Here is a 6,884-nt window from a genome sequence, read left to right on the forward strand (position 1 = left end):
AATAAAATATTTGCTGTGAAACAAACATTGCGTTAAAACAAACAAATTATTTTGGAACAATTAAATTATGGAATTTTATGAACACTGTCTTCACTTTGTGGTTGTGTGTTTATTGACAACCGTCGCAGCATTACCACGTTTACCTTACTCCATAAAAGAATCATTGCAACTACTCCCTCTGTTCCGCTTGACACATCATGTCTATTCATAAGCAACGAAGTGGAGCAGTGCATTTCATGTTAGGATTGTACCCTTCGTGTCGCAACTAGTGTAACGATACATCGTCGCTGGAATACTTGTCATTTTTGAACGTCCTTTTGTTGGGAAGTAACCGAACCCGCACAAACGAGTTAAATTCGCCACGTGGCGATTTCTTCAGTACGTTAGCAAACAGATACCTTTACACAAACATTACTTTAACGTTATTTTTAGTTCATCTACAACAGGGGTGGGCAACCTTTTTTACTGTAGGGCCAATTATAAATGTCAAAATTGGATCGAGGGCCGCACATGTGCATCACAAAAAGTGATTTTGCTTTGTTTCTTACCAAATATGCTTAACTACAAGTATAATTCGTATTTGATTCTAGCCACATTTTGCCAGATCGCAGAAACTAGCATCAGACGCATTAATCAGCTCAAAAATATGTAATAATTGGACTCGTTTGGCAGTACTTTTGAAATCCAAGCGTCTCTGCGGGCCGCACAAGCTTTAATGAAGGGCCACATGCGGCCCGCGGGCATTTATTTTGTTAAATCATATCTACAAGTTTGTATTTTCACGAACGACATACACGAGGAATATACAGTGGAAGGAAAACGAATGACAAACATGAGGATTATACAGAAGGAAAGCGAATGACATACATGAGGAATATACAGTGGAAGTCCATCAGGGCCATAAAGTATTTAGACGACGATTTGTTCATTATATTCAATTACCAATAATTTTGCATCAGCTAACTCCAACATAGTGTTCATCTTAAGTCAGAAAACAAAGATTGTTTAATTTCTCATCACAATTTGTTTGCTGTGAAACAAACATTGCGTTAAAACAAACAAGTTATTTTGGAACAAATTCAAATTCAACACGTTATAACGCTATTCTCTAATGAAAATGATTGAGAAGTGAATGTATTGAACATTCGATTTTTTTTATAATATTTCAAACGTTTCCTCGTAAAAGTTCATCCATTTTAACCCACTAGACTTAGTACCTTCTGTGCTCTAATTTCTTCACCCTGAAAAACGTACGAACTTCTGCCATTTTATGCTGTAAATTTAAAAAATGTGAAAGGAAAACAAAAATGGTTTAATCATAAACATTACTGCCAAGGTAGTGGAGTATATAGAATACATCGTGTAGACGTTTCGACAATCTCTGTTGTCATCATCAGTACATGTTTTCAATCAAGCTGTAGAACACGGTATATAAAGCACTAAGGAAAAAAAAAGGGGAAGACAGATGTGTGAAGTGACGTCACAGACGATAACAGGGAACGACGTTTAGAACGGTAGCGTAGACGAAAAGATAAGAACCGGAGATATGGGTCAGGTGTTGAACAGACGCAAGGGCATGGAAACTGTGTCGATGTTGAGCTCGGGTTCATGCCTTTGAATAAAAAGCGATTCGAGAAACAACAGTCTCACGCGGTCTTGGTTTGCGTCCAAAATCTCCGGCTCGGCAAAATTAACTTTATGTGTCGGATTCGATAAAATGTGCCGGCACACTTCTGATTTTTGGTCCATGCGATGTTCTTTAATTCTTACAGCGAGATTTCGCCGCGTTTCCCCAATCTATGAAGCGCCGCAGTTGCAAACCAACCGGTAAACAACGTTAGTTCTTTTGATGTGTTCCTGGCGCTCTTTTATAGGAAAATGCCGTGAAAGTTTGTTCGTTTCATGGACAAGACGTAAGCGGATGTTGGCCCCGGTTCGATGAACAAAATGCCCCAATTCACGCGCAATGTTGTAAGATACTGGGCCGAGAAATGGAAGTCTTGCAACCACGTATCTCTCCTCGTTTGAGTCGTTGTTTAATACCTTCGATTGGTGTTTTTTGTTCAGAAACCCTTTGATACACCCGTCCACAAAGTTGTGGGGATAACCATTCGCTCCAAGCATTTTCTTGACCTTCTTAAATTCTTCATCCTTGCGTCTGTTCAACACCTGACCCATATCTCCGGTTCTTATCTTTTCGTCTACGCTACCGTTCTAAACGTCGTTCCCTGTTATCGTCTGTGACGTCACTTCACACATCTGTCTTCCCCTTTTTTTTTCCTTAGTGCTTTATATACCGTGTTCTACAGCTTGATTGAAAACATGTACTGATGATGACAACAGATTGTCGAAACGTCTACACGATGTATTCTATAAACACCACTACCTTGGCAGTAATGTTTATGATTAAACTACTTTTCAAGTCCGTGCATAGTGTTCCTAAAAAAAACAAAAATGCTTTAGGAAACAAAAATGTACTGTACAGTGGAACTTTGAGGACATGGATCACAATGTGGAGGAACACAAGTTGAAGGTAAATTTGGCATTGAAACACACACAGGAACAGGCGAGGAACTTGAAGATGAATTTTACGTTAAAACAGAACATGTATCAATTGTTCAAGAGAAACAGAGATATCTTTGAAACCCATCTTTTTGTTGCAATATTATATCTGCAATCTTCGCATTACAAATACAACAATGTATTAAATTTGTATAGTTCACACACTTGTTAGAATTACCAGTTAAGATTCATACACACAAACAATCCAGTGATCGCCAGTTGCTTCGGGCCTCAACTCAGTTTATTCTGTTGTGTTGGCTATATCTATGCGCAAATCGCGTTGTTGGTTGTGGAAGCGAACAGAGCGTCTGTGGAGATAATCGCACAGGAGGGTTAAATGGCATCGGCGAGTCGAGCCAAGGAAGACCACGATCGGAACCACATATTTCGTGAATTATTCTCATTATTTCCAGGTCGTCCAAAAATCGAGGTTGATCTGATGAAACACCAAGTATTCTGTTGTATTGTGGAATTATGTCGGGGTGTGTGATCGCACTGATGATATCTCCAGTGAACCGATCTTCATCTCGATTAAGTGGGCCCAAATTGCAGCACATGCTGCGATGTTTCCACATGAAGGTCCAATTTGCATGTTCTTCTTGATAGTGCTATTAATTTGAAACCCATATTTTTCGAGGGCTTGTTTCAAACAAATACATTAGGATTGTTTTCCCACAAGTCAATAATTCTGGCTTTTCTTGGTGGTGAAATGGAACTTGAAGAAGATCTGGAACAATAATCTAAAGCACAATCATTATTAAACTGTACAGTGGAAATTTGAGGACACGGATCACAATCTGAAAGACAAGTGGAATTTGACATTTTAACAGGCACAAGAACAGGTGAGGAACTTACAGAAGAAACTGACATTAAAACAGGCACAGGTGAGGAACTTACAGATGAAACTGACATTGAAACAGGCACAGGAACAGGTGAGGAACTTGCAGGTGAAATAGGAACATGTGGTGAAGTGTTCATGGGATTTTGGGAGAGTTGCAGATCGACAAAATTACTGGATCATGGAAGCTGTAGAAAGTACATCGGAGTGACAGTTGTCAATGTTTAATGTGTACATATGATCCAGCAAACTTCCTCCAGTGGTGGTGGCAGAGGTAACCACTTGACGAATTTAACAGGTTTTCGTTGAAATCCCCAGCTACGACGATTCTGCTGACTTTACATTCATTTGAAATGTCTTTGAGTTTTTTGGGCAATTCGTTAATCTACTGGCAGCTTGTAGAATGTGGAGTGCAGTACACAACGCAAAGTATAAGGGATATTGTGGAACTGAATAGGGCAAGGCAGATTATCTCAACTGTGGTTTGTGTAATGAATAGTTGTTTGGAGGAAATATTTTTTTTGATGTAAACAGCTACACCTCCTCTTGAATTGACGCGGCAGCAAGAGTGGAAGTTGTGAGTAGTGAGTTGAAATCTTGCCAATGGTTGATTGTCGTTAAACCAGGTTTTAGAAAAGCAAAAGACATGAACATTTTGCATCATTGCAGGGTGTGTAAAAGAATCAAAGTGTGCTTGGAGAGATTGGGTGTTGTGGTGGATGATATTAAAGTGGCTTTCCAAAATTGCATCAGTCGTGGTTGAGATCTCCGCCTTGGTCATGCTATTTAGTGCTGTACATGTATCTTCATTGGCATATATGCTTTCTGGTTTGAAGTCGTCGACCCTGCTTAAAGCAACATAGCCCATACCTTGAGCAAATTTTTTTCCCATTTTGACAACAATTGAATCCACAATGCCCCCTTGAATTTTGTGTACAGTACATGCCCAGGAAAGCTTGTTAGGATATTGGTGCCGTACATATGTTTTTGATCCTGCCTTAATTTGGTGGCTTGCTTGGGATTCAATCAAAACTGCTGAAGAAGAGCAAATAGGCAATTTTGTGACTTTTTTCTAGTTGATCCAACTGAAGGGTTATCAAAAACAACTGCAATGTTATCGGGTCGATCAAACCGTTTTTTGGCCATCGATTATTTTTTCCACTGTTCCCATAACTCCATTAAAAGTTCATTTGCAACATCAAAGTTAGCAATTATCATTATTCTAGCACCAACAGCAACATCTATTTTATCTGGTAATGATGGGTGGTCTTTTTTACTGTACTTTACCGGTACTTTGCTTCTGTAATGTTGGCCTTTGTTATTTTTTACCAAATCGACTGCATGCAAAGTTGTGACATATTTTTGTCGACTTTTGCATTTGTGCCATGCAAATGGAGAGCATCTTTCGGATAGTCAGGGTGCCAGGTAATCATTCGTTGTTGCAATTTTGTTCTGTCATCTATTGAAATTTGATCCTTTTTTTTGTTTTACTCGTAATCTATTTAGAAGTTGAGCAAAACCTTCATCTTTCTTTTGTCTCATGATTTGATGTAACTCAATTAAGCTTAGTTGAAATTGAGCCCACAAATTAGGATGGAGTGAATCAGGCCTATGTTTTAATAATGAAGTGCACAATCACCAAAAAATCACCAACAGCTAAAATAGAAATGTTGCCAAATGAAGAATCTGGGTCTGCAGGGCGTAGAATCTGGTCAAGTCTTTGGCTGATGTGCATCATGAGGTTTTGATTAACCATTGAAACCTGCAGAAAAAATCATGAATGAATGAAAATGATACATCAAGATTCACATATCTTTGGAAGCTTACCCCATCTATGACAAGAAATTTTCAGATGTGCCAGTTTCACTCAAAGTGATGTAAGTTTTTCTTCAGAGTGGCTTATACTGCTTGTTTGGTTTCACAATGCTCAAAGCAGATGAATAGTACCTTTGTAAGATCGATAATTATGGCTTAGAGTTTATTGTGACAACATAATGAAAACAGACACATACCAATGTTGAAAGCAGCTGTTCAATTTACAATTAATAGAAAACGTACAATACGACTCGGCAAAACTAATATTGGGATGTATGAAAACCACGTCGCACAATAAAATATTACGTGATCTCGGCCTAACACCGCTTTACGTTCGGAGAAATGTCCACGCCCTGCTTCAGTTTTATAAAGTTTTACATCACATCGGACCTTCTTATTTGCTTGGATGCGCACCACATTTCGTCAAAGACATGGTTGCTTACGACCTTCGTCACCCACTTAAACTTAAATTCATTGTCACAGCAATCAAAAATTTAACTCGTTTTTTTGCAAGTCCATTCGCTTGTGGAACGAGCTTCCACAAGAAATTCGCTGTTTAAAGTCATTTTCAGCATTTAAATTTAAACTTAAAAGACACTTCTTTACACCAACAAACAATACATTGCACCTGCATGGATCTCAACTCAAATTCACCGCTGTTCATTGCATGCTAAGACTTGGTCGCAGCCCACTGAACATAAACCCTAAACAATATCGTCGCTGTGCTTGTCATGGTTTAGAAACAACAAAACACCTATTCCTTCAATGCCCGTTGTCTGCTCGTCCCCGAATTACTCTGCTTTCAACACTGCAAAAAATTTTGTCTGCAGACGCCGAGCTTAGTGTATCCTCATTTCACAGTGTTGCTCCTAATATTATCCTTCGTTATATTTTGTTCGGACATCCTGGTTTAAGCAAAGCGAATCTTTTGTTGTGTTTTAATGCTGTTCAAGTTTACCTGTCTGCTTGTGAACGATTTTGATTTGTGTACTGTATTTTTTACTATACTGTTTCTGTTTGCTTTTTTCCACTACTTTGTTTAATTACTGATGAACCTGTTTTCCACTAATGCGTTTCGTCTTGTTGCATAACGACACGACAAAGGGCAATTTTCAGTTTTCGGACTCACTACTGGCTTGCCTCATGATGGATGCACTTCACCAGCAAACTTTTTCCAGTTCCTGCCCCACCAGTGAGAAACAGACGGAATGGTTAGTTGTTAAAGGAACTTCCGATAGTCAGTCCCAAACTTTTGCGTAACCGTGCAAACGGGAACGTGACAGTGAGGAAAGTATTTTATTCCATCTTGTTCAGTATTTCTGGCCTCAAGTGCCGCACATATCAGAGCTACCTTTACTTCAAAAGTGTTGAGAGTGATATTATTCCATTCTATATTTTTGGCCTGACTGATAATATGGTTAATTATTTTGCAAGCTTCTTTTACGGTCCACACTTCGTTCTTTTTCCTGTTAGCTCTTCTGAAAGCTTTCTTCATGCGTTTGTTGGTTTTGCCGAAAGTAACTGTATTATACGCCCTCTTGGCAAGGAGCTCCGGAAATGCAAAATCTTCGTCGAATAATGCTTCTTTGAATCTATTCATCGAAGGTTTGGAATCGAATTTTTCTGCGCACCTTTGGGCGATGGTCGCCCATCGACTCTGGCTCTTTTT

The 6,884-nt window shown here is 39.0% G+C and overlaps 2 long non-coding RNA genes across 2 annotated transcripts; one reads left to right on the forward strand and one right to left on the reverse strand.

Annotated features, from left to right (window-relative positions):
• Positions 1–661: 661 nt before the first annotated feature.
• LOC145220605 (uncharacterized) lies at positions 662–2,224 on the reverse strand. The gene is made up of 2 exons (XR_013858234.1): positions 1,218–2,224; positions 662–1,030 (listed from the first exon to the last, which is right to left on the reverse strand). It is a non-coding gene; the product is annotated as an uncharacterized LOC145220605 (long non-coding RNA).
• Positions 2,225–2,333: 109 nt separating this feature from the next.
• LOC145220598 (uncharacterized) lies at positions 2,334–5,475 on the forward strand. The gene is made up of 2 exons (XR_013858227.1): positions 2,334–2,393; positions 2,464–5,475. It is a non-coding gene; the product is annotated as an uncharacterized LOC145220598 (long non-coding RNA).
• Positions 5,476–6,884: the final 1,409 nt, after the last annotated feature.

The sequence above is a fragment of the Phallusia mammillata genome, chromosome 3, assembly GCF_965637545.1.
Source record: "Phallusia mammillata chromosome 3, kaPhaMamm4.hap1.1, whole genome shotgun sequence".
NCBI classification, from domain to species: domain Eukaryota; kingdom Metazoa; phylum Chordata; class Ascidiacea; order Phlebobranchia; family Ascidiidae; genus Phallusia; species Phallusia mammillata.